A 24418-nucleotide genomic window follows, 5' to 3' on the forward strand; every position below is an offset into this window, starting at 1 on the left:
AGAGAACAATTTTACCAACAAATATTACCATCCCTGCACTTTGGTGCTGCTCTCTTTTAGTTATTGGATACCCACTGCCTCCTCCACCACCCCTCTAGGTGTGTACCTAGAAGTTTTGTGTGGTTGGAATACTGGTGGCCTTGATTCCCACTCCAGCACCATCCAAAGGGGACCTCTGATTTGGTCATTCATTCATTATGCCCAAGTTAGCTGAAGCCATGTGGGGTGGGACCAGAAAGCAGATGGTGGGGGGGGGGGCACTCACCTCCCCACCTTTGCCCCACTTGCCTACTTTCCCAGCTTCCTGGGGCCTTCTTATCTATGACCTCACCAGGCACCATTCAGAACAATTTTAAAACAGTGAATCCAGAAGCTTCTCTAAGTACCATGGCATCCAAACTCCTTCCCTCAAATGGACAGCCCTTTTGGAAAAAAATGCTTATTATTTGGTACCTCTTTTCTCAAGTATTGGTTTTCCAGCACATAAATAGTTAAGCCACTTGTCACATCTATTTCCCTTTGGACTTGAATGTTATGAGAAATAAGTTGGTTTCTCATACCTAGACCTGCTAAAGTACGGTTTGGAGAAAGTGGATGTAGTTAGGTTGGGGGAAGAAGGAGAAGTCCTCTTGCTAATACGTGTGAAGATTTTCACTTGACTCCTATTAATACTAACAAGGGTGATCTGCCAAAAATCCCTGCACACCAAGAAATGAAAATATATGTTTTGGTATCAAGATTTCCTGTTACACTGTTGATGATTCATTGTATGATGTGATCAACTTATACTATAATAATGGCACTTATACATCACACTTTGAAGATGCTTTTTATTGACTTAATGTGAATATTATTGCCATCGTTTATTACAGAGACGTATTTTGTAGTAATTGAAATACAATATGGTGCCATTAATCATTCTGAATAGCAAATGTTAACTTTAAACTGGTCACACGGTATTAAATGCTTCTCTAACCATAAAACAATTTGATTTGTAAGTCTGTAAAAAGCTGGATGTTTAGGATTCAGTATAACTAGCACTTGGAACACATTCTATATTAGATTTCTCAAGTTTTCGTTAGCTGAAATAAGTTTTATTGTTTTTCAGGGGAGGGGGTAAGTTTTCCCTACTGATGTGTGCTTAGTGAATAAAATGATTGAAGTCATTTTCCTACAACATGATATCAGGACTTGGGTTTCTCTTCTTTCTCTGAATTAACTTTGAGAACTAGTTTACCTACCTTTTACATATTTTCAATACTTAACGCACTGAGCGCTTACAAAAAGAAAGTGTTACTATCAGACAAAGAAATTTCACTGAAAACAAGATGGAGAGAAGATTACAGGTGTCTGCCCACACATTATTCTGTTTGCCATTCTATCCATTATCAAATAGTCACTGAGATTTTACAGGTTAAATTATTTGGGGTTCTTAGTCTCAGCTGAGTGTGACTAATTACAAAAATCACTTACAACTTGTAAACCACAGTTATAGGTAGAAAAAATTGCCTTTATCTATTGGGGCTGAGCAATCCACAAAAGGGAGAGTTGTTTCCTGGTTTGAAATATAGTATTTTTTTTAAAACACAGAAACATTTAAATCCATCTTTAATGTCTTATATATCAGAAAATATTTCTTAGGCCTATGACCATTTATTTACATTATTAAATAGTTCAACTTTGAAAAGCTGCTTCCTTTATCCCAGTCATTTATAAAAATAACTCACTAGGTGGTATTTTCATAACTTAAAATGTATACAGTAATCCATTTTGTCAAAACAGTCTTTTCCTGGATCTTAGGAGAAATGCATGCTTATTGTAGATAATCTGCACAGTACAAAGAAGAAATTAAGTTATCCGTGCTGCCTCAAGGCGATATTTTCAAAGGCCATGTAACCATTTTGAATAGTGTAAAGAGATGTTTAAAATACTCATCGAAGATTGTTTCCTTTCCTTTTAATTTAGAATAAACTGATGAGCAGTTTAGGACCTTCTCTGTGTGATAGGTAACAGAGTGATTTTATGTCATTTCAGATTCAACGTTTGTCAGTAGCTCTTCTCTTCACAGGCACATTTATTTTTTACCACTCTGCAAAGAGATTAAAATGAAAATGTATGAAGAGTCCCAGAAGGTAGCCTGCTTGAAAAGCTGTTTACTTGCCTCGGGCATGATTTGGGAGGGTAAAGGTCAAGGATGAGTCACGAGAACGCCCCACGGGCTGTCCATTCAGACATGCTCAATACTCTTTCATCTCTGTTTTTGTTGACACCAGCTGTGTCTACCTTAATCCTCTTTGTGAGTTTACATCTTTTTTCTTAATAACCTATAAGCAAACCATAGAAGAGGGGCCTGCACGACTAGAAAGTAAAATGTTGGGGAGCAGGTGATGGGAAGAAAAGACAAAGGAAAAAGAAGTGTGGTGGGAAACAAATTCCTTTTTATAAAATGTTAGTGAAACCAAGATTGCACTTAACAAGACTTCATTCCCAGAGATTAAGTGGAAGTAACGATTCTTAAACCTCATCCAATACCTGAAACGAAGTAATGATAATATGCTAAATTTCTTCCAAGAATCGTAAAGGGCTCCCCACAATCTCTTTTCTTTTAAATGTCATAGGTGACAAACATGTTTCATAATTTTGAAGACTTTAAGAATCAGAACTGTTAAATACAACTATCATAGGAGATTATACCTAATGCTTGCATTTTGCATATATGTTTCCATCATATATGCCCCTCCTTAAAACATAAAAGTGGGGGTGACATGGGGTTTTCATGGATTTCTGAACCATTCAGCCTGCGAAGAGAGGGAAGCAGGTGGTAGAAGGAAAATGAGTGCATCTTGTGCAAATCTCTTGGTCAAATGGAATATGTGAATCCACTGAAAGGATAAGAAAGGGATTTAAGAGAGGAAAAAAAGGGGGGGAAGAACAAAACTCACCAAAGTCCTGGAAATACACTGTTACGACCCATTATCTAAAAATCCAATTAGGAAAATATTAATTGCTTGACCTCTGCATCAGTACATTCATTGACGGACAATGCCTGATGGTGTCCCCACTTGTAGAAGGCAGAAGGTTGGAACCCTGTGTTGAGATTTATAGAAAAATCTGTGACCTACATGGAAAAAACAGAGGGCAACAAAAGCATCAAAGACAGAGAATACCCTAGGTGACATCGAGGGAATGTTCAGCATATTATTATTTCATTTCTCTTTCAAAGAAAAAAAAAATCTTTAATATGGACTCAAAGGTGGGGGTGGGGTGGGGTGGGGGGAGTAAGGGTCGTCTCTCCAGAGGGATGGGGGCCCTGGGCCGATGTGCTGGGTACGGCTGGGATGCTGAGTGCCCTGCAGTAACCCATGGCAACAGCCATTCCCAGAACAGCTGTCAAGCAGTGACTTAAATGGATGGCCCAAGTGCTGGGTTTGTTTTTATTTGCTTGGTTGTTTTTTGACCCCGATATATGGCTTTGAATACCTAGGGATTCTCTTTATGGGGAGAAATAAACCAGCAAATATTTTAGATTTGCCGTTTCTTAAATTCCCAGGGAAAACAGTTTCACTTACGTGAGCACCAAAGAAGTAGTTAGTATATGACCCTCGAAAGCCCAAATCCCCAAATTTAGAACATGCCATGTGCATGTACTTATCATTCTAATTAATGCTTTTTGCCAGTTTTAAGAAAACAGGACTGAGAATGTCATCTCTCTCTCCCATCTCAGCCTCCTGGAAACAGACTACCTGGGTCTCAGCTCTAACTCCTTTGCCACTTCTCAGCTGTCTAACTTAGGGCAACCACAGACCCCCTCCACACCTCAATTTGTTCATCTGTAAAATGAGGGTAATATCAGGACCTACCTGCTATGAGAATTAAATGGATTCACATAGGTAAAGCACTTAGCACAGTGCATGGCCCATAACTAATTTCCAGTAAAAGTGAACTAGCTATTAAGTTTTATCAAATTAACCATAAACTCTATTTTATCAAATGCAAAATGCCTTCAATTATATGATATACCACTATTTTATGTATCACTAAGAAAAACTGATGGCAATAAACTATAACATAATGCTTTCTTATCAGTTTTTTTTTAATTTTATATGTTTGCAAAAGTTCTTTTAAACTTATTTAAATATGTATTTTTATCATGTATTACTTTTGTGCATACATTAGAAGGGAAACTTAAAGTTAGTTTAATGCATTCCTAAAACTTCTTAGCATTAGAGTCTGCTGATCCTATTGAATTTTTTCTTAAGTTGTCAAAGTTCTGTACCAAGACCACCAGGGAAAATTGCTGATCACACAAAACAGGGTTCATTAAACTTACTGAGTCAGGGAAAGAGCCACCTTGGCAAAGTCTCAGCAGTTCTCAAAAGGGGAATTAGGGGAACTTGGGAGTCATAGAGTAGTTTGGTGCAGAAGTTAGTAAGCCAGGTTTTGTCAGAATTTGTAAATGAGGCAAATTGCTGGAAGTCCGTAGTCTTATCTTGGAACATATGGAACCTAAGGAGCTGGTGTTAAAGCACTGTAACCTTGGTTTGCTATGCATGTCATGGTGTGCACAGTTTATCTGCATGTTGCAGTTTCTGTTTTATTTCTGACTCATTGTCATCAATGCCTATGCTTTCCCACCTAACATCATAACCTCTTGCCATTAAGACTGTGGGTGATGCAGTATTTCTTATCGTTTCCAAGATTTCCTTTGCAGCAGTTGACATTGATTCTGAAAGTTTTGATGTCCACGTATAGTACAGACAGTTTCATCATAACTACTGCCTGGCTAACAGAGATTTTGATATGCTTCCTGATTGCAGAACTAACAAAATGTAAGAAGATTTCAGAACTAACAAAATACAGGAAAAAACATAGTGTGTCTTAGAATCAATGTAATACAGTAATAATTTGATAATAATAAAATCTTATTCTCATCTTGGAATGAGATGAGATACAGAATTGACTATATGTACATGCATATATCCTACTATATATATTTAAGTTCCCATTACAAAACTAGTCAACTCTAAGAGTTAACTGAAAACATGTATCATAAAATTACAGCTCAAGAATACTTATCACCCTGTAGACAGGCCCTTACACCCCCTCTATAAACCTAAATGGGAGTTTTTATAGCTCATTTTGTTCCGATCCTTAATATCTTAGCATTTGTTTTGTTTCCTCAATTTAATAATTCACTACTTTTTCAAATCTTTTTCGACTGGGATGGTATCTAGTCACACAAAAATAATCTAAGCTATGTAGTTAGGAAAGGTCAAGGGTGTTTTGCCTGTGGAATTGCTGTGCCATGGAAAGAAACTAGAAAAGATAAAGACACTCAAATATGCACTTTTTATTGGATTTTTTAAAATTCAGTGGATTTGCACTTGGCTCCATTATAATTTTCGCAATGGCAAAAATTAAAAAAGAGCACGATGGCAGCTCCCAAGAAGACAAGTCTGGGAGCAAGCAATCCATCAGGACCTGGACCTTTGGGCTCCTTGGGGTTTCCCAGAAATTCTGTGTGTATGTATAAGTGTGTGTGCACCCACACATTGTGTGCAGGGTAGGGATGGAGAGGGAGAGGACTGAAAATTCATTTATATTGTCAATATCATGCTTTCCCCTGAAAGATATCCCAAAATGTCAGGTTTGTGAATAATGGTTACATCATCTTATGACTGGAAAGGGTCAAAGAAGAAATCTCATGTATTACCTGGGCCAATTAAGACCATCAGAGGTTGCATCCAGGGACTAGATTTTGGTGGCCCATCTTTTCCCATTCTTGATAATAATTCAAGTTTAAATAATATTAAGTCAGAAAATAAGTGTGAAGAAACCCAATAATGTTGTAATTTCTCCCAGGATTATTTTGACACTTTTTTTCAAGATATGAAAAATCTTGGGTGTTTTTTTTTTCCATTTTTAACAAAAGAACATGAGCTACCCCTGCGTTGCTAATGCCCTGAACATATGGTTTGTCTGCTTACTGGGTAATTCACACTGGGGGGCGTCTTCCTTTGCTTCCTGATTAGGAATGCTCTCGGCTTTGGACTGTACAGAATGGAGATGTTCGAATAAAATCGTGAAAATTTTTTGAGTTAGTTTGTGAACAGAACCCCTCCTTTACCCCTTTCTTAGCCCAGCATCAAATGGGTTGTTTCTCAAAGTACAATTCAGATTTTCTTTACTGCAGATTATTCACCCTGTTGGGTTTCTTTATCTGATATTATCCTGGGGAACCTTTATGTGTGAATCACAAAATGATATGAAAAGTCAAGTCAGAAAAAAAAAGGCAAACATAAAAGCCAAAGGCAGGCGCTGGAAGCAGGAAAATCATTCCTTGAACTCCCCAGGAGTTGATCAAAGAGACAGCCATAAATTGCAACAAAGGCAGAGATCTACTCTGCTCTGTAAGCCTGCCAGAAACACTGGAAATGTTTCATTATTTATTTCATTAATTCTGTGATAGCAATCTCTACTGACAAGATTTGCAAATCTAATCATTTATTAATGAAATGTGTCTGGCGAATTGTGTTCAAGACTTTCCTTGGGTCCCAGCCTTTGTATGGCCAAAGCCCTTTGCTAACTGTCATCTTGCTCTCTTGCCACATTATGACACTGGGATTTCCAAGCTACTCAAGAAACGGGTCTCTCTGAGCTCACAGGCAGATTCAAAGATGGTCGCCAGGCACAGCTCCATTCTAATGACCACCACAATGGCCATTTTCTTCTATTTGTAGAAAATAATCTGAGAATCACAAAATGGTGTGTGTGCTTTTTTAAGTCATGGTGCAGACAGAAATGAACCATTCAAGCCACAGTTGCATTTTTGTTACTCACTCTGATGCAGGTAAGTCTTAATCTGACTGTTGACTTAAATCATTGATTTTTCTTGGAAATTTCCCCATGGTTTCAGATACTTCCAAAATCTCGGCCTGTTTCCTTGGCGACCGTCTAAGCTTTATTGCCTATGAACCAATGTAGCATGATTCATCAGTAAACAGCTAAGCAACAGCCACCCAACTTACAGGCTTCCTAAAGATTTCCTGGAAAGCAATCCCTACCCTGAGCTATTTCATAGGCACTGTTGTTGGTATTTCACAGAGTGTAGCTAAAAATAATAACAATAAAAGTCCCTTAGCCACATGTATGGAGAACAACAGCGTTTATGGAGATAATGAAATGCAGAAATGAAAGCCCCTCAGCAAAGCCCCTTTAGATGTGCCTAAGCTCTGTTCATTAATCTGTGATAATTAGACTTATTTGCAGAGGTTAACAGCAGTGGCACATGGTAATTAAGCACTCCCTCTCTACCAGAGGAATTAAAAATGCTTCTCATGTGACACTTGTCCAGTCTTCAGGACATTTCATGTTTACTTTACAGCTCAGGTTTCCTATAGGAGAAAGAAATTGTATTCTAGGCAGATATTACTTTCCATAATGAGCAGCATCATATTTTAGATGGAAGCTCGAGAATGAGAGTAACCCAGGATTAAAATCAATGCCTCCATCACTGGCAGGCTGTATGAACTTGGGCAGGCTGTTTAATCCTTTTGAGCCTCAGTTTCCCCATCTGTAAAATGGGGATGATAATACCTCCTTCAGAGTGTTGTTTTGATAATTTGTCATGAAGATGATGAGAATATCTAACATTCACTGAATGTTACAATATGCCATTCACCCTTTTAAGCACTTCACATTTATCCATTAAATCTCATTTTACAGACAAAGAAACTAGAGCACAAGAGATTGAGGAGCTTCCCCAAACTAAGCTTTGGGGGCAAATCATTTAATTAACTTTGAGGCATCCAAGTATCTTGAGAGCAAACTCTATAGAAGTGAGCATGAACTCACTGCTTGGAAAAATACATTTCCCTCTTTCCTCTAGAACGAAAATGATAATATTTATGATTTGAAACAACTTTATCCTTGATTGCAGTCATCATTTGGGTTTAGACTAGAAAGAGTAGCATAATCCTACCTATAAAAGAATATTTCAGAAATAAAGAATTAATGGAAGGCAGAAGAGAGATATTCCACATCTGCCCAGCATTAATAATTGCTCTAAATGAGGTAATATATGCATAGCCCCAAGCACGGTGCTTTGTGCATACTAACCACTTAATAAACAGTAGCTATTATTATAGAAGGAAATGAGAGAGATGCACAAAAGGTAAACTGTATTTTTCACTTCATATATGCACACAAATATGGGCATAACTATATGGGCATCCCTAAATTCATGCCCAGTAAGATGTTTATCCATTTCAGCCAAAAAATAACTAAGTAGTTTATGATATTAAAAAGGAATATTAAATATAGAAAGGAGAGAGGGAAGAAAGGAAGAATGGAAGGGAAGGAGGGAGGGAGGGAGGGCGAGGATGGGAAGGGGAGGAGAAAGGAGAAGCTGGAAACATATCTAAAACAAAGTCACCAAACTTTCTAGTTCTCAAATCCTGGGAAGTGGTGTTTAAAGGTCTCAGGTGCTAAGATAGAGAAGTGATTTTGCCTGGGTTTTAACATATTACCAGACCAAGTCAGAAAGTAATAATGCCATCTAGCTGCCTTGCCCCAAGACAAGGTTAGTTGTTAACTAACATTCCAGGATAATCTCACCTTTGTCACCCTTGCTCTCTATTCATGTTGTGGCTGAAGACTCATGTTTCTCACAGGCAGTCTAGAATAAGGACCCCAGCAGAAAAATGACAGCCCAATGCCGGAGCTTGGCTGCTTTTCCCTACACAGCTGGTATATTCATTAGCAGTTCCTGACTCCTTTCAATACAAGAGTGTGCAAATGGGCAGCATGGCACTTGTTTCTAAAAAAAAAAAAAAAAAGTCTGCTTTTTTTTTTTGCTTTTGAAAGACAAGCACTGACACTTCCCACAAAAGAAAGAAAATCCCTTACAGCAGCAAAGGAAAGAATTAAGGAACTCTAAGGAATGATCTGGAACATTCCAACAGTCCTTATTCACATGGGTGATCAGTCCCACACCTTCCTGCAGCAGATGAGTACAGAACCAGATCTCCAATTTAGTCTTGGTTTACCCAGCTCTCACCTTTGTTGGTTCTGACCTGAATTTCCCTTGCAAGATCAATCTTACCCTCAGCTGTGGCCTGCTGACACCGTGCTATATGAAACAGAGCTACACTGGAATAAACACAGGCCTGACTGCTTTGGCTTTATTGTTGGGTTTTGTTTTGTTTTGTTTTGTTTTGGGGGAGGGGATTCTGTAAACTGGGCTAACTCAACCACCAATGGCTGATTTGGGGCAGGCTTTCCATTCATACATTGAAAGGAGATATAAGGTTTTATCGCTAATTATTTGTTCAAGAGTAGGCAGTCCTATGCCACCATTCTGTGGTAATGAATGAACTAAATGTAGTTGTTTTTTTCAAAACCATTTGTAAATCTCTCTGGATTGTCAAATTTCCAGGATATGTGGGATTCTTGTCATTTTTCCTTCACTAATTGAACCAGACAGAATATGAATTCTGGCTTTTACCTGCCTTCTTGAACCCTTCATCTCATTTAATAACTCTTTGACTTATGAATCCCTTTCTCCCAGTTTATAATGGTGGGTCTGATGATGCAAAATAAAGCTCTTTATACACTGAGCCTCACAGTTAAGGTTCTAAGTAAGATTATTAAATTAGTTGTGGGTCTTGGGTTTGAATTAAGAGAAACTAAGCAGGAACGACAAAGATTGAAAGAGATAGAAAAAGATTCCTCTTGTTAAAGTAAATTAATCAGTAGGATTTATATGAGGAGACAGAAGGGAAGAAGCCAGGCTGTGTCCTATATTAATAACTCACTTGGGAGAAGCCACATTGGATTGAAAGTGGGGGAGGGGGGTATTGTGCTACCTTATAAGAGAAGTAGCCTCGGTTTTCCTCTCTTTACACTCCGTAACCCCTACATACACAAACACACATCCTCATTCCTGACATGAAAATGATGTCATCTTTCTTTTTGACTCACCTACCAGACTACATTAATCCCCTGCAGCGTGAGGGACAGCGGGGAGCTGCTTAAGGGACTTCAGGCCTGTGAATAAAAGATGACCCGGTGGTTAGGGGCGGCAGCCTAGATACATTCAGGATGCATTAAAGCAATTAGCTGAAGAGTCATGAGAGCACAATTTCCATTCCCCAAGAAGGACAAGCAGGAGCACTACAGCCTCAGGCCAGTCAGAACCACACAGGAAAATGGCTGCACATAAAAGAAGTCCAGAGTCTGAGCCCCAAAGCCTTGTTTGGCCATTTAGAGGGGGATTTCAGGATCAAAGGAACTAGGAAACCGATTGCGTTTGCAAATCAATATACTAGAACCAGCCTGTCACAGATGATCCCAAAGCATGGTTTGCAACCTAGTCTCCCATTGACTTGACGAGACCATTTGCTTTGGTCCAATATTAAAAAATCAAGAGACTTCACAAAAATATGGATTTCTAATTGTCTTGAAAAGCTAGCAAATCTGGAAACCCTGGGTCTGCATTCCTGCATGGCACCAATCCACTGGAGCGGAGTATCAGCTTTTGCTCTTCCACTGGCCATATGCTCTCTAGTTTGCTACAGTCCTCACCATTCCATATTGTCTCATTCCTGTCTTGCTTTGCTCATTCACTTGACTCATTTACCTTATCCACCTGGCTCTCTGTAGGCATTTGGGTTTGTGACCTCTACTTTAAATGACTTCTGAGTTACGTTCTAACAGAGACATAAGGTTAAATTCTAGAGCTCCCAAGCACATTTTGCATACTGACCTCCCCCCAGCTTCGCAGTTCCTGCTCCTGAAAGGTTGACTGCTAGTCTTGCCTGAGAATTTGTTGTAATGTGCCCAAGACTCTCTGTGAGCCTGCAGCCCTCACAGATGCAGCTCTGGAACATACACACTCAGCGATTTCAACCTGGTTAAGGTTGGTGCCATGAAGTGGCAATTAGAACAAAGGTGTAGCTGAGCATGACTTTATATTCAGTGATAAGTGCATGTCTGAGCAGTTGTGATGCCCATCAGAACAAGAAAAGCCAAGAATATCACAAGCTAAATGAAATGCCAGCCAAAGCAGCCTCAGAGATCTAGAAATGGCTTGGCATATTTTTGACACTCACTTCATAGCGTAATGAAATGTCAAAATAGCCCAGAACATACAAGAACTGCTGAGCCAAGGTCTGAGCCAATGTCCTCTGTCCTGATTCTCTTGATAGGCACTGGCTATTTACAACTTTCCATGTTGTTCCCTGCTTATTTAAATCAGTAAATCTTTGACAATCTTTTTTTTGGATGAATTTCTAGTTGGAAATCTCATTGAAAGTCAAAAGAAAGAGCTCTGATGACTTAAGGAAGCAAATCATACATCCTCCATGAAACTTCCTCCTCCTCCCTCCATCCCCTCCAAACCCTCAGATGGTTTTCTGGCTTCTTGCTTTTAATCTCTCTCCTCCTTCCCAATCACTTAGCCCAAATGGGAATGTAGTGCTTAGTGCCCGCCCCTCCCTCCTCTCAGCTGTGCCACATTTAGGTGCTCTTGAAAGGCATCTCCCAGCTGTGGCTGGCACAAGGGCTCTATATTAGCAACCCCTTTGCTTAAAACAAGAGGACAAGGCATGTTTTTTCAAAGATGGCTTAGACAACTGTGTTACTACAGTGCTGCAAAAGATACTAACAGACTGCAGCAAAAGTACCTGGTACAGGGTCAGAAAATGAATAATTCAAACTTTCTTCACATGCTAAATTAACCTTGACTTATTTTGTGTTTCCTGCCCCCATCACCCTGACTCGAGTTGGCTGGAGTCATTCAGGTATGCATTTTAATCTCTCTAGGAAGCTTTTTCTGCTCTACTTGGATCACAGAAAGTGAGAGCAATTGGAAAAACTTGTGCTCAGTGCTCTGCTAGAAAGGGTTGTCATCATACAGAAGCCGACAGTGATGGGTACTTGGGGCATCAGCCACCCCCATATAAAGTGACCACCAAATTCCTCCCACCAATATTGATAACTGGAAGTCAAAGCAACTTGGGATTTAGGAAATGTCCCTCTTTCTATTGTCACCACACTCATTTTTCTTTAAAGATTCTTTTTTTCCCAAGCTCTTTACCATCCCCAGCAACAACGGTCCCTCTTACCCACCAAAACAATACAATTCCTGTTGCCTGACTCAGCTCTCTGGAAGGCAAGCAGAAGGAGGCACTCCTCTCTGCTTTAAAGTCACCTCTCATACCCCACGGTGCAATTGCAGAGTGTGGCATTATCTCCCCCCTCAGAGTCTGGGCATACAGCCACACAAGGAAGCAAGGTCTGTGAAAGTGCAATTTTCACCCAAGTTGTGCTCACACGTCTTCCTCCCTGATTGGCTTGGCAGGGAGAGCAGACGCTGGTCCCGAGACACACGAGTACACCTGCAGGACTAGCCAAAAGGAGGATGGGAGCACGTGTGTGTGAGTAGTATAGTTTTCTTGGTTATGGTATGAAATAAACACTGTGTGTCTTAAAGGCACTATCATTGAAAGAAGACAATACACCCTGAGGCAAAAGGCAATCTGGGCTTTTCCTTAAGAAACTTGTTCTTATCATTATGGTAGGGCTAATTTCTCTAATAACTCTTTTGGCACTGTACAGTAGAAACTTCTGCAATGCTGGAAATGTTCTAGCACTGCATTGTCCAATACACTAGCCACTAGCTACATGTGGCTATTGAACGCTTGAATTGTTGCTAGTGTGACTGAGGACGTGGATTTTTTTTTTTTCTCTTAATTTCAATTTAAATAGCCACATGTAGCTAGTGTCTACTACATTGGACAGAGCATGTTTAGGTGACAAGACAGATGCTATTTTCTCCTCCATTCTTCCTCTTCTTTTTAAATCAAACTTAAGTACATCTATCTCCAAGGTTCACAACACTTCCTCCAGAATTCTTTCTTGTGGTATTATCAACAACCAGGAAGAAAGGAAACAAGCTTTGGCTTAAGCTTCTACCAATCCAAAGTGCCAGGCCTGTGAAAGGGGCTTTCACACAGCAACCTCACGTAGGTTTGGTTGAAACCTTGCAATTCTACTAGTATTATCCTCATTTTACAACCAAGGAACCTGAAGCTGATACATTTTGGTAAATAGCAAGTTTGGTAGTGGGCAGTCCTGAAATTTGAGTTTTTGGATTCCTAGCTAGTCCACTATTCCCAGTGCAATTTCCATTTTGGGAGGGAGAATAGTTGTTCATTACAGAAGAAAGTTCAGGGGTGAGTGGCAGGCACAGACATTTGTGGCCTTTGGCTATAGATCCACGTTCACACTGAAAGTACTCAAGGAAGGAACATCCAATAAACTTTTAGTTGTTGGTGCCAACAATGTGACAGGCAGGTCTGAAATGACCATTACGAAGTCTCTCTCGTTGCTGCTGAAAGATGTTTTTTCAGACCTTTAGGGAGGAGGCGTCCCTTATTAGGCAAAAACTGTTCAGAGTAAGGAATTTGCAGAGACTTCCACAATGAAATGTCCTACGAGCCGGGGCGGGGAGGGGAGAGCTGGGGTGTATGTGTCTGAGTTATGAGGAGCTCTTCATCCAAAATAACTCCATGATTTGACTCTAAGAGAAAGTAGAATTACCAAAATTTGGGTCAAGCTCATTGGAAGGGGGTGCTTTTTTCTCTTCCCAGGCTACAGCTGGAACCCCTGGCTAAGATACTAACCTGGGAGGGTGATGAAGACAAAGCTTTTCTCTACTGGTACTGGTAGCCATTCACCCAAGAAATTTCCTAGAAGGTGGCGTTGCTTTGTAATTAGAGCCTCCTCTAGGTGGGGGTGGGGGGTGTCCAATTCCCAGTCCTGCAAATGCAGCTGGTGCTGGGAGCTGCCGCCTGGCGTTCTCTCCAGAGACAGTCTCAGCTGCTCTTGCTGCCCAGAATCATCACTCGGTTTGGTTTCCCAGGGTTGGGGAAGGGGGTGGGCTGCGGGAGGCCGGTGCCGGTCTGTGTGGGAGGGGGCTGAGCATGGCGCAGGCAGCTTTCCAGGGCTTGCGTCTGCCCCTGCTGGGGCAGCAAACTCCAGTTACTCCTTGCTCCCTTGCTGGCGATTTCCTTTCTACACCAATGGGCTTTGAGGTGACAAGTTCAATGCCCAGTTCTGTCAAACCTGCATTTTCTTCCCTGACCTACTTTCCCACTCCGCAGGGTTGGAACAATGCCGCGCTCTGTTCCCTGTGAGACCCATCTTTTGCCTGTGCTGGTGCAGAAGCCGGGGCCACTGCCAGGCGTTTTGCCTTGAATCCTTGACAAGTGTTGATGGAAAAAGAAAAAAAAAGAGAAGAAAGAAAAATCCTTACTGTAAAACAGAGTCCAGCCCTCCCACGGTTGCCCAGATTCAGGAGGGAGTAGCCCCCTCTCCTCCGTTCGGAAAGCAATCAAAAGGTTGTGCTTCTCCATTCAGCTACTCTCCCCCTCCCCACCTTCCACCCTCGCCTGCCCACCCCCACCCGCAGGCACCGTGAGAAGCAACTGAGGCAATGCCAAGAACACTCCTGATCCCAAAAGCATCAAAGAAGGGCCGCTGCATTGCCTGGCTCCAAAGCACCAGGCAAGACTCTTCTCATCGGTCCTCCCAGAGAACTTGCCCTTGGATGAGCTGTAGGGTGAAAGGAACACAGGGGGCCCTTCTCAAAGACTCTAGAGTAAGTCTCTGGGTCGGGCACGACCACAAGACCCCTCGTGCTGATGGCCGCAAGGTATTTTAAAGAGAGAGGTGTGACTGAGCATACAGTGAGATAGCACACGTGAAGATTCTGTGTGATCTGGAAAGCATTATGTACACGTAGAAAAATCTGCCATGGGAAGAGGTGAGCGGCATATGGTAACACTGAAATAGCCAACCCTTGTGGATTGATTGTCATGTGCTAGGACTGTCGTGTGCTTCTGCATGCATCTTGGTTTCCTATGGCCACCATAACAAAGTATCACAAACCAGGTGGCTTTAAACGACAGAGATAAATTGTCTCACAGTTCTGGAGGCTAGAAAAGCAAGTACTTCTCGCAGAAAACTGTAGGGGAGAATCATCCCTTGCCTCTTCCTAGCTTCCAGTGGTTTGCTGGCATCCTTGATTTTCCTTGACTTACAGTTGCAACACTGCAATTTCTGCTTCCATTGTCACATGGAGTTCTCCCCTCGTGTCTATCTGTCTGTGAGTCCAAATTTCCCTCTTCTTATAAGGACACCAGTGATATTGGATAGGGCCCACCCTAGTCCAGTTTGGCCCCACTTTACTCACACTTCAAAGACTCTATTTCCAAAGAAGTTCACATGAACAGGCCTGGAGATGAGGACTTGAATGTAATTGATCTGGGACACAATTTAACCTATGACAATATGTATTAAATGTGTATTCTTCACGAGACCTAATGAGATGGGTGCTATCATCAGCTCTATTTTGTATATGATGACGTACAGGGAGGAACGTGGCTAGTAAATGGTCAGGCTTTGATAAGCATCCACCTAATGTGGTCCTAGAGCTGTACCTGTCATGTCAGCTTGGACTCCTCACCTCTAGCCTGCTGACTCCATCCTCCCGGGTGCGCTTTCTCACCTTCTCCACCTCACATTCTAAGGACAACTTGGTCTGTGGTGCCCTCTCCACTTCAGCAGCCCTATCTTCCCATCCACCAATCCCCAGCCAAGGCCACTGTGGCCTGCATTCCTCTACGTGAACCTGAAACAACAGGTTCCTCTGGAGCCTTCCTCACCTCAGTTATTCCAAATGATTTTCCTCCCCTGAGAGGGTCTGGACAAGCATTTCTCAAATAACCGCTTGTGGACAGCTGCCTGTGCTGGGCAGAGATAGGGCCATTGCTGAGCTAACAATTTTCTAGTCCCTCCTAGACTAGTAGTGAGCATGTAGTCAGTTCTGCTCAGCAAAGTGTAAAAGAAAGTCTGTTTGTGGACTCTGGGGAATATTTTCCTCTCTGATAAAAAGACACACAGCCACACAAGGAAAATATTTTGGGATGCATCCCCTTTCCTTCTTGGTCAGCTACTATATGAGGACACAAAGCTTAGAGCTGTAGCATCTCTCTCATACCCATGAGGAAAGTCATCTCTGACATACTAAAGATGAAAATGGGGAAAGAAAAATCCCAGTAACTTGATATCATCACGTTTCTGCGTCAACCCTAGAACTGCCAACTTTTAGATTTATTATTATATAAAGATTAAAAAATCTGAACTGTCAATCTACCACTAGTTAGGTGTCTTAATTTGCTAGGCTGCCATGATGAATACCACACAGTGGATTGAATTAAACAACGGGAATTTGTTTGAGGCTAGCAGAGGTCCAAAATCAAGATATCTGTGAGATTTGCTTTCTCCCTGAGGATTGTAACATTCTGGTACTGACTGCTGGCAAAACTTGGGGTTCCTTGGCTTTTATCTTTGCTTCCTGTCACATGGCAATGCCTTCTCCTTTTTAGCTTCTGTGACTTCCCAGTTCTCTTTATGAGGCTTCCATTTATATGGATTAAAGCCCATCCTCATTCAATTGATCCATACCTTATCTAAAAAGAATATCTATAAGAGGTCCTGTTTAAAAGGGCTCACATTCACAATTAAGAATATGTGTTTGTTGGGGTACATAGAAAACCACATTAGGTTTTCTTTTACTTGCAGCCAAGAACACCTAAAAGCAGCCCTCCAGTAAAGATGCTGAGTGACCTTATTCTTAGTAATGATCATTCCTACCCCATCCTGCCCCTTTCCCCAAGATGCCCATGAACGGTACTTTCGCCTCCATCCTGCCCCATCTCCTGGCCTTTGCAATTGCTACCTCTTCTTCTGAGAAAACTCCTCCCCCAGATCTTCCCGTGGCTGCTTCCTTCCTTCACTGCACTCAAAAATTGCCTCTTCAGAGAGACTTTCCCTGTCTACCCAAGCCTGAGTGACCACCCAGTAACTCTCTGTCCTATGCAAAATTTATCACTCTATATAATTATCTTAGTTGCTGGACTAATCTCTCTCCACATTCAATAGGCTTTGTCCATCTTACTCACCTAGAACATTACCTGGCTCATAACAAGTGCCAGGATGTTGGTGTACGTCATAGCCATCTGTAGTATTTGTTAAAGGGCTTCGGCAGGTCCTTCTTTCCTCCTTCTTCTCATGTTGCCCTCCTTCTCCTCCTCTTCTTTCTCCTTCTCCTTTGAATTGGACTGATGCTCTTTATATCTCCATTCATGGACCTTTTCCAATTTACTCTTCCCATATCTTTAGAACCACTGCCTATGTTCAACAGCTGAAATCCCAGTTGGATCATCCCCAGTGAGGCTTGGTTTTAGGGTATCATTTTAAATTGGGATGGTTTGACAGAGTGACAATATGAGGCTGTTTTCAAGCTCCTTGCTTTTATTTCACTACATCATTATGGTGGTTTTCAGTCTTTCAGACATTTTAATCTATGCTTAATTATGCTGATTCCCAGAGGCTCCTTAAAAGCAAATGACACAGTTTTTAAAAATCAAATAAATAATACACATGAGGCCTGCTAGGACTTGAATAAAAAGCCCTGTCAGATCAGCTGAAGAGAATGACTATGAACACAGAGCCTGAGAAACTGAGATTTTGGAGAGGCATTGCCTCCCCCTCTGGCATTCCCAGCTACTCAAGAGATCTTTGAAAGCCTGAGAGGATAAAGTCATTGCCAAAAAGTTTACCATGCAGAAGGAAAACTGTGGCTCATGTTCATTTTCCTTCCAGGGAGGCAACTTGGAGTCCATCTGGCTGTTTTGGGAGAATGAGGAAGAGGCTCTCCCGCCATTCTGTAATTATGACAACAATCAGCGTAGGATCAGGGCACTGGGCGTAACTTCCAGGGCAATCAGGACCGTTCAACTTATGAAGGGACATCTGCTGTTTCTGCCTGTCCAGAACCTATTCGCCCTTCTACTGCTACATTCGGATCTTCCCTTGTGCGTAGTCTTAGAAGGAGTATTCGTCAAGACTCCTCACCCTTATCTACCCAGGAGGTTGGCATGAGGCCCATGCTGGGCCAACCAGATGCTCACGGAACAGAACAAGGACAGAAACTGAAGAAGACTCAGAGCACTGGTACTTCCCTAAAGAGATTCTCCATTACTTCCAGCTGCTTAACTTCCCTTGTTCCAGTGCTTTCTGACACTTGGTCTTCAGCTTTTCCTTTTATTAAATGACTACTACATATCCTTTAACTAATTCCTTTTTTCCCTTTATGAGTCACCAGGTTAATTTCTGTGTCACAACAGAAGGCCCCTGACTGATAGAGTTTTTAAACAATGACTCCCAGAGCTAGACACCTGCTCCCACCTCTGTGTAGCCTCAGAATACGTTTATGTTATACATCCTCTACTAACCCCATTAACCAGTGTGGAAAATGCCCAAGGAATTGCAAAAAGGCAAAAGAGAAAAAAAGCTGGGTCACTTCTCCCTGTGGTCTGCCAAGTAATGCTCAAAGAAAAAACACAAATGGCAGTTTTGAGGCTAAGAGAAAAGAATCTAAAGGGGGGGGGGGGGCGGGCAAAAAAAACTATCTGTCTTAAAAGCCATGAATGAAATAAAGGAAATGATATTCATAGCACCTGACTCACATGATTATTGTAGGTCAGCTATCAATATGTAGGTAGAAAGAAAATAATTGGCATAAGCTCCTTGAAATTTCTGCCTACAGCCTCCCCGAAGGAGACCTTGGGGAGATTCAAATAGCATTTGAACAACCAGGGCTTAGTAATGAGAACTGACATTCTGGTGTGTAGTACAAAAGACACTTCCCTCCTGGAACCATGAAAAGTACTTTAATCAGCCTAAAAGTTGCTACTGTAAAAAAGAGACAAACTGAGGGAGAGAGAGAGAGAGAACGCAGGAGATAAGATAACCTCATTTATTGTTTCTCCACATTTGCTATGCCCAGCTTGTAAATGTACGAACTCCGATGGCATCTTCTCTGCCCACCTCATTAATGCCATTTGCTCACTGTATGCCAGAAAACTCAGCATATTACCAGGAAACCCTGAGCTGGAGGTAGCCTGGGTTCCAAGTTTCTCATGCACACAATTCACTCTCCATGTGTTGCGAGCTCCCTCCTTTCTCCCAATCACTCAGTGAACCTATAAAGTGGGAAATAGGCTTTGCATTGTCTCCTTCTCCTCACTGACTGGTCCAACCCCAGGGTGTCCACAGAATATCTAATTAGCTGTAAACTCAAAACAACCATCACAAAGCAAGATGAAAGATTAAAACCACAAACAAGACATCCAGAGAGAACAGCCTGAGAAAGTGGAAGAGGTAAGCTGAGAAAATACACTCCTCTGGCAGAAGCTAAAGATAAAACAAGGCATGTTTTTTGCCCAAGGCAGAAAATTAAAAATTGAACAGGTTCTATTCTGAGAGTTGTATTGGAAGGTGAAGTCTCCTTCTCCATACACAACCACTCTGTCATCCTCTCTGGCATCCACTTTTCCCTCCTGCCATGCTGTTTTTCTTGGTTCATTTGCTTCTAACTGAAGCCAATATCCTACTACCAGTAAGGGTGGTTACTAATGATAGACAATAATTTCAAGGAAATAATCATAAGAAAACCTTAGTGAGATATCAGATCCTGAGGGCTTTGGTAATACACTTTGGGTACTTATGGAGACCCCTTTGTACAAATGGTGAAACAAATCCTTTAACAGATTTTCAGAACCTAAAAGCTGAAATAGACTGAAGAGGTCTTGAAACCCAATCTCCTACCCAGTCACTGTAGGAATCCCCCTAAGATATTCTTAAGAGAGAAGCAAATGGCCTTCCCTTGAACCTTCCTAGTGTTTGGGGTTCCCAAATTCTTACATAGGAGTGAAGAGGAGGCACTGAAAAGATGTGGGGCAATACCATATTGGGGAAGGGCAAATCTCTGATACTGGGTTGGTCATGAGATTCTGTAAGGTGATGGGCAAGGACCAAGAAGAGACAACCGCTTTTCAGAAGTGGTAAAAGGATGGTATGTAAAAGTATTAAAATGAAATGGTCCAGTAAATGTGTGTGTCTAGATGCTAGCAGAGAAAAACTATCAAACAGTACCTTGGTATCCTTTTCTATATAAAGTCAATCTAATGAAGGAATACAATGTGCCCTTCTGCCAAGAGTGTTATAGAAACAACACAGAGACTTTATGATGAAAGAACAAGGAAATGAGCAAGAAAAAAAAGAAGCTGAGGAAACGACGACACTACAGAGAGCAAGTATCATGCCCCTGGCTTATCTCCTGTGCATACTGAGCTTCCAGGGATTTCCAACAGAGCTTAGCACAGTGAGGACTGACATAGGGAGAGTTGGCTTGTCACATCCCTAGCATGGTGGTGGAATGTTGAAGGAAGGTTTCTAAGCATGGAGTCACCTGATTTATAGTAGTCAATCAGGATGCTAATTTTTGCAATTATTCTCTACAGATATGGTCCTCAAATTTTATGATGCCTAAATGAATCTGGGCAATACCAAGCTGGAGAAGAGGGTTGCTAGTGGGGAGTTGGTGGGAGTAGATCTTCTTTTCATGGGAGATGAGTCTCCACAAGGGAGTTTCAACTGAGATCAGAGTATGGAAGTTTAAAGTAAACTCTCTAAAAAGGGGACAGGCAACTTGCATATGTGTATGGCATGTCCTGGACAAGACGATAAGGAGTGACAAGAACCACAGAACTGTCTAGGCATGCTTTACCTAGTGAAAAAACTTTCAGATGCTTTGCTGGCTGGACTATTATATTTGTGGCTGAATTTGACTCCCAGGCTGCCAATTTGCAACCCTGGGAGACACTGCTTCTCAGGCCACTCTGTGGCCACTCAGCTGATTTTCATTATTTAACAAGTCAATATATCCATGAAAGCAGGAATGCAGTACCCAAAGGAACCATTTGTACCAACAGTAATGCAGACTCAAACTAAGAAAACTTAAGCTTAAACTGGGAAAATATGGGAGAACAACTTAAGCAAGGCTTTGCTCGATTGATGCCATACGCTGTCCTCTTCTCTGAGGCTGTGATCAAAGGGGTGTCCAGGCACCAAGTAGAGATGGTAGTGTGAAGAAAGACAACAAATTAAAAAAACAAAACCAAATGGAACCATTTCTAATGGGACCACCCAAACCTCAAATTGGAAAGAAAATGGAGGATTTTCTAAAGCAGAAAGATCGCCTAGATTGTTTCCTCTTTGTCACTTTGCAGACAAAAGAACAGAAGACAGAAGTGGCTACATCATGAGACCAAGTTGATAAGTTGATTATTACTTTAGCAGTCTGGAATGTTGAGCTATATCATAGCTTCCATCTGACTTCATCTACAATTTGTTAAATGATTTTGTCACATCCCTGAGATTGTTTGTGTCTCAGCCTCTTCTCCATTTTAAAATACTGCTTAAACTCCTAAAACTCTTCATTCAGCTATTTTTTAACACCTAATGTATTGAGCACCTAATATGTACCAGGCACTCTTCTAGGTGCTGGTGATATAGTGGAGAAGGCTTGGATAAGCAAGGAGCTTTTGTTCCAAAGGGAATATGTGTGGAAGCATTTGTTGGTCAAGAATGTCAATATATTAATCTCCTTATTGAAGTTAACTTTTCCATGTAACTTAAATCATCTTATATCCTTACATAGTAAAAAGAACTTGGGCTTTCTTAGGAATCAGATCTAAACTCTCATATGGTCTTTGATATGTATCAGTCTTATCGCCACAGTATTAAAACTATCACTGCTAAAGCAGGTCACACACATTCTCTGCTCTTACCCCACCCCATGCCCTCTAGGTGCATGCCTGCGTTAGAATATACCAAGATCTGGAACCCATCCTTGAGGGGCACCAGAAAGGTTTTAGAGGCAGAGTGGTAAAAGGGGAAAGGAAAAGAGCAGAAGAGCAAGCATGACAAGAAACAGCCAGGAGGGAGAAAGATAGCACTAATTTTAAAAAAAAGGGAAACAGAGAGTGGGGGAAGACAGAGATAGAGAATGAAATGGAGAGAGGCAGAGAGAGTATTTGTGTATGTGGATAATGGGGGTGACAGACTCCAGGACTGGGTTGAGGCGAGTGGGGCAGCTAGGGCACACAATTTAAGGAGGCGTCACTCTCAAGGTCGAGTAAGTGCTTAGACAGCTTGCTTTCCCATACTAGTCCCAGTTCTGGAACTTAGGGCCCCTTAGCAACCACATGACTGCCACAGGTACCCGAGACTGGCCTGTACGACCTGCAACAACATCTTCACTTTATGCCTGCTGGATGCAGAAGCAGGAAGAACTGCTGGGACAAGTTCTTTCTATCTCTCAGGCCATCTCCTTCCCACTTCTCTGCCTGTTCCAGGCTACACTGAGCTCTCCTTCCTCTCTGTTCAGGGTCTACTCAGCTTTGAGCACTTAGGGAATTGCTAATTGTGTGTAACTCTTGAATCTCCAACTGGAATCTGAGCAATTTGAGGACTGACACCATGTCTAATAGCCCACAGGGAAAGTGATGGGCACACAGTAGGTTTAATTAAATGACTCAAGGAATGACAGATTGGTTGATAGGCTGTGATGTTACTGCTCAATTGCAAAATTAGAAACAGAGATAAGGAGCTCCAACCCATTATTTGACCCCGGTACCACCCAAGCCATGCCTGCATCCCCTGAAGTACTACGGTTGCCCTTATCTCATTTCCCCTAAGCCCTGTATTGCCACATGTAACAGATACTGTGAAAAGAGCTGAAGAAGATACTAAGGAGGTGTCAGGGGCCTCACTGAATGATGACAGAAAAAGACAAGCAGAATATAAAGCAACTCTCTTGGTGGAAAGGAAAACGGGAGGAGAGTTGAAGGAAATAACTATTATCTTTACTTCAGTATGAGAGTACTCAAATTGCCATATACCTCCACTTACAGTGGGATAAAAAGTGACTGAACTTGTATGCAGCTGAAATCCAAAAGAACCAAATTTCTATAGGAAATCCTCAATTGTCAATCCAGTTAGCTGAGATGTTAACCCCTACACTAGGAAGGAATCAAGTCATTGGGTTTCTTTCTGTTTTGACATCAGCACAAGGAGGAGGTTTAACCACAGCATAGCACCTGTCTGAGGCATGTGACATCCGGCCCTTCTGTAGACCAGGCACGTTCTGGCCTATAAAGGTGAGTAGTTAACACTTGCAGATGTTTGGGACAATCACCCTCAAGCACCATTTATTGATCACAATGTGCTCAGATTCTGATCTGATCCTGTCACCACTTCTAAACTACTGGATCTGCAATCCTTGGCCTCCATCCTTGTTAGGCCCCTGATTGGACAGTTTCTCACTGGTGCTTGAACATCAGTGTATTTGTTTGTACCACAAACTGGATTGCTTAATACAACAGAAATTTATTGTCTCGAAGTTCTGGAGGCTAGAAGTCTGAAGTCACAAGGTCAGCAGGGCCATGCCCCTTCGGAAACCTCTGGTAGGTTTGCTCCATTGCAAAGGCCACCCCTGCTTTCCAAAGTCCTCCCTTGCCCAAGCAAAAATGATGAGAAGACTTTAGGCCACACGTGCATCCAATTTGAGGTTTGTCATCTGACGTATTCAAATGTCCCTTCTGTTGTACTCTATGTGCCTCCAGTCAAACAGAATGACAAGTGAACCTCGCCATGATTATCTTTTCATGTTTCTAATCATCCCAGACATGCCTCTGGTTTCCTCCCCAACCCTCCAAGCTTGCGATCTGTTTCCTTTTGTGGCAAAGTTGGGCAAGCCCCAATGTTTGGGGTGGAGAGCTGAATTAGGAGCCAAAGGATTTGTGGACACTGAGTTTCTGCTGCTTCGCTCACATGTTCCGAACTGCCCAGTGGGAGCCAATCCTGAGCCCTCTGGAGTTTTTCACCCATGACTGGTGCCTTCAGGAATGTGTCTGTGGGGAGTAAAAAAGTCTCAACTGCAGTGGAACAGAGTCATTGATTTTTTTTTTTTCCCTTCTATGCTGGCTTTTGTAAGAGGTCCGAAAAGGCTGGTCAACTACACAAATACATAGGCATAAACAGAGGCTCAACTCCCACTGCTAAGTGGTTTAAATCTGTGTTTAAATCTTGTTTTCTCAATGTATGGAAAGTTCCCAGTGGAGATATCATGCAGCTATGGAGTGGAAGTATTTTTTTTTTTAATAAATGAAATATAGAAAGAATTTGAATATTTTATGCTGGTGAGGTAGGTTGCTGAGTGAAATGTTTGGGGAAAGGAGACATTCAGTTCAAGTGATTCCAGAGGACACTTAACCAAGCTAAATGTTTGTCAAGCTAAATCACTACATCCACTCTCACCTGCCTCCAATCAATATGTTAAGTCAAATGCAGTTGTCTGCATCTGAGTGTGGAGAAAAACCTTCTTAAAACTGAACTGGCATCTGGGGAGGTAAGAAAACAATGGGACAGGGAGCCAGGACAGGAG

General features: G+C 41.7%; 1 long non-coding RNA gene across 1 annotated transcript in view; it reads right to left on the reverse strand.

Moving 5' to 3' along the window:
- Positions 1–6839: 6839 nt before the first annotated feature.
- Positions 6840–24418, reverse strand: part of LOC119544247 — a 34717-nt gene continuing 17138 nt past the window's right edge. The window contains exons 2-3 of the long non-coding RNA XR_005218800.1: positions 8617–8818; positions 6840–6968 (exon numbers count right to left, since the gene is read on the reverse strand). This is a non-coding gene — a long non-coding RNA (uncharacterized LOC119544247). The remainder of the gene's footprint in view (positions 6969–8616; positions 8819–24418) is intronic.

The sequence above is a fragment of the Choloepus didactylus genome, chromosome 9, assembly GCF_015220235.1.
Source record: "Choloepus didactylus isolate mChoDid1 chromosome 9, mChoDid1.pri, whole genome shotgun sequence".
In the NCBI taxonomy this organism is placed as follows: domain Eukaryota; kingdom Metazoa; phylum Chordata; class Mammalia; order Pilosa; family Megalonychidae; genus Choloepus; species Choloepus didactylus.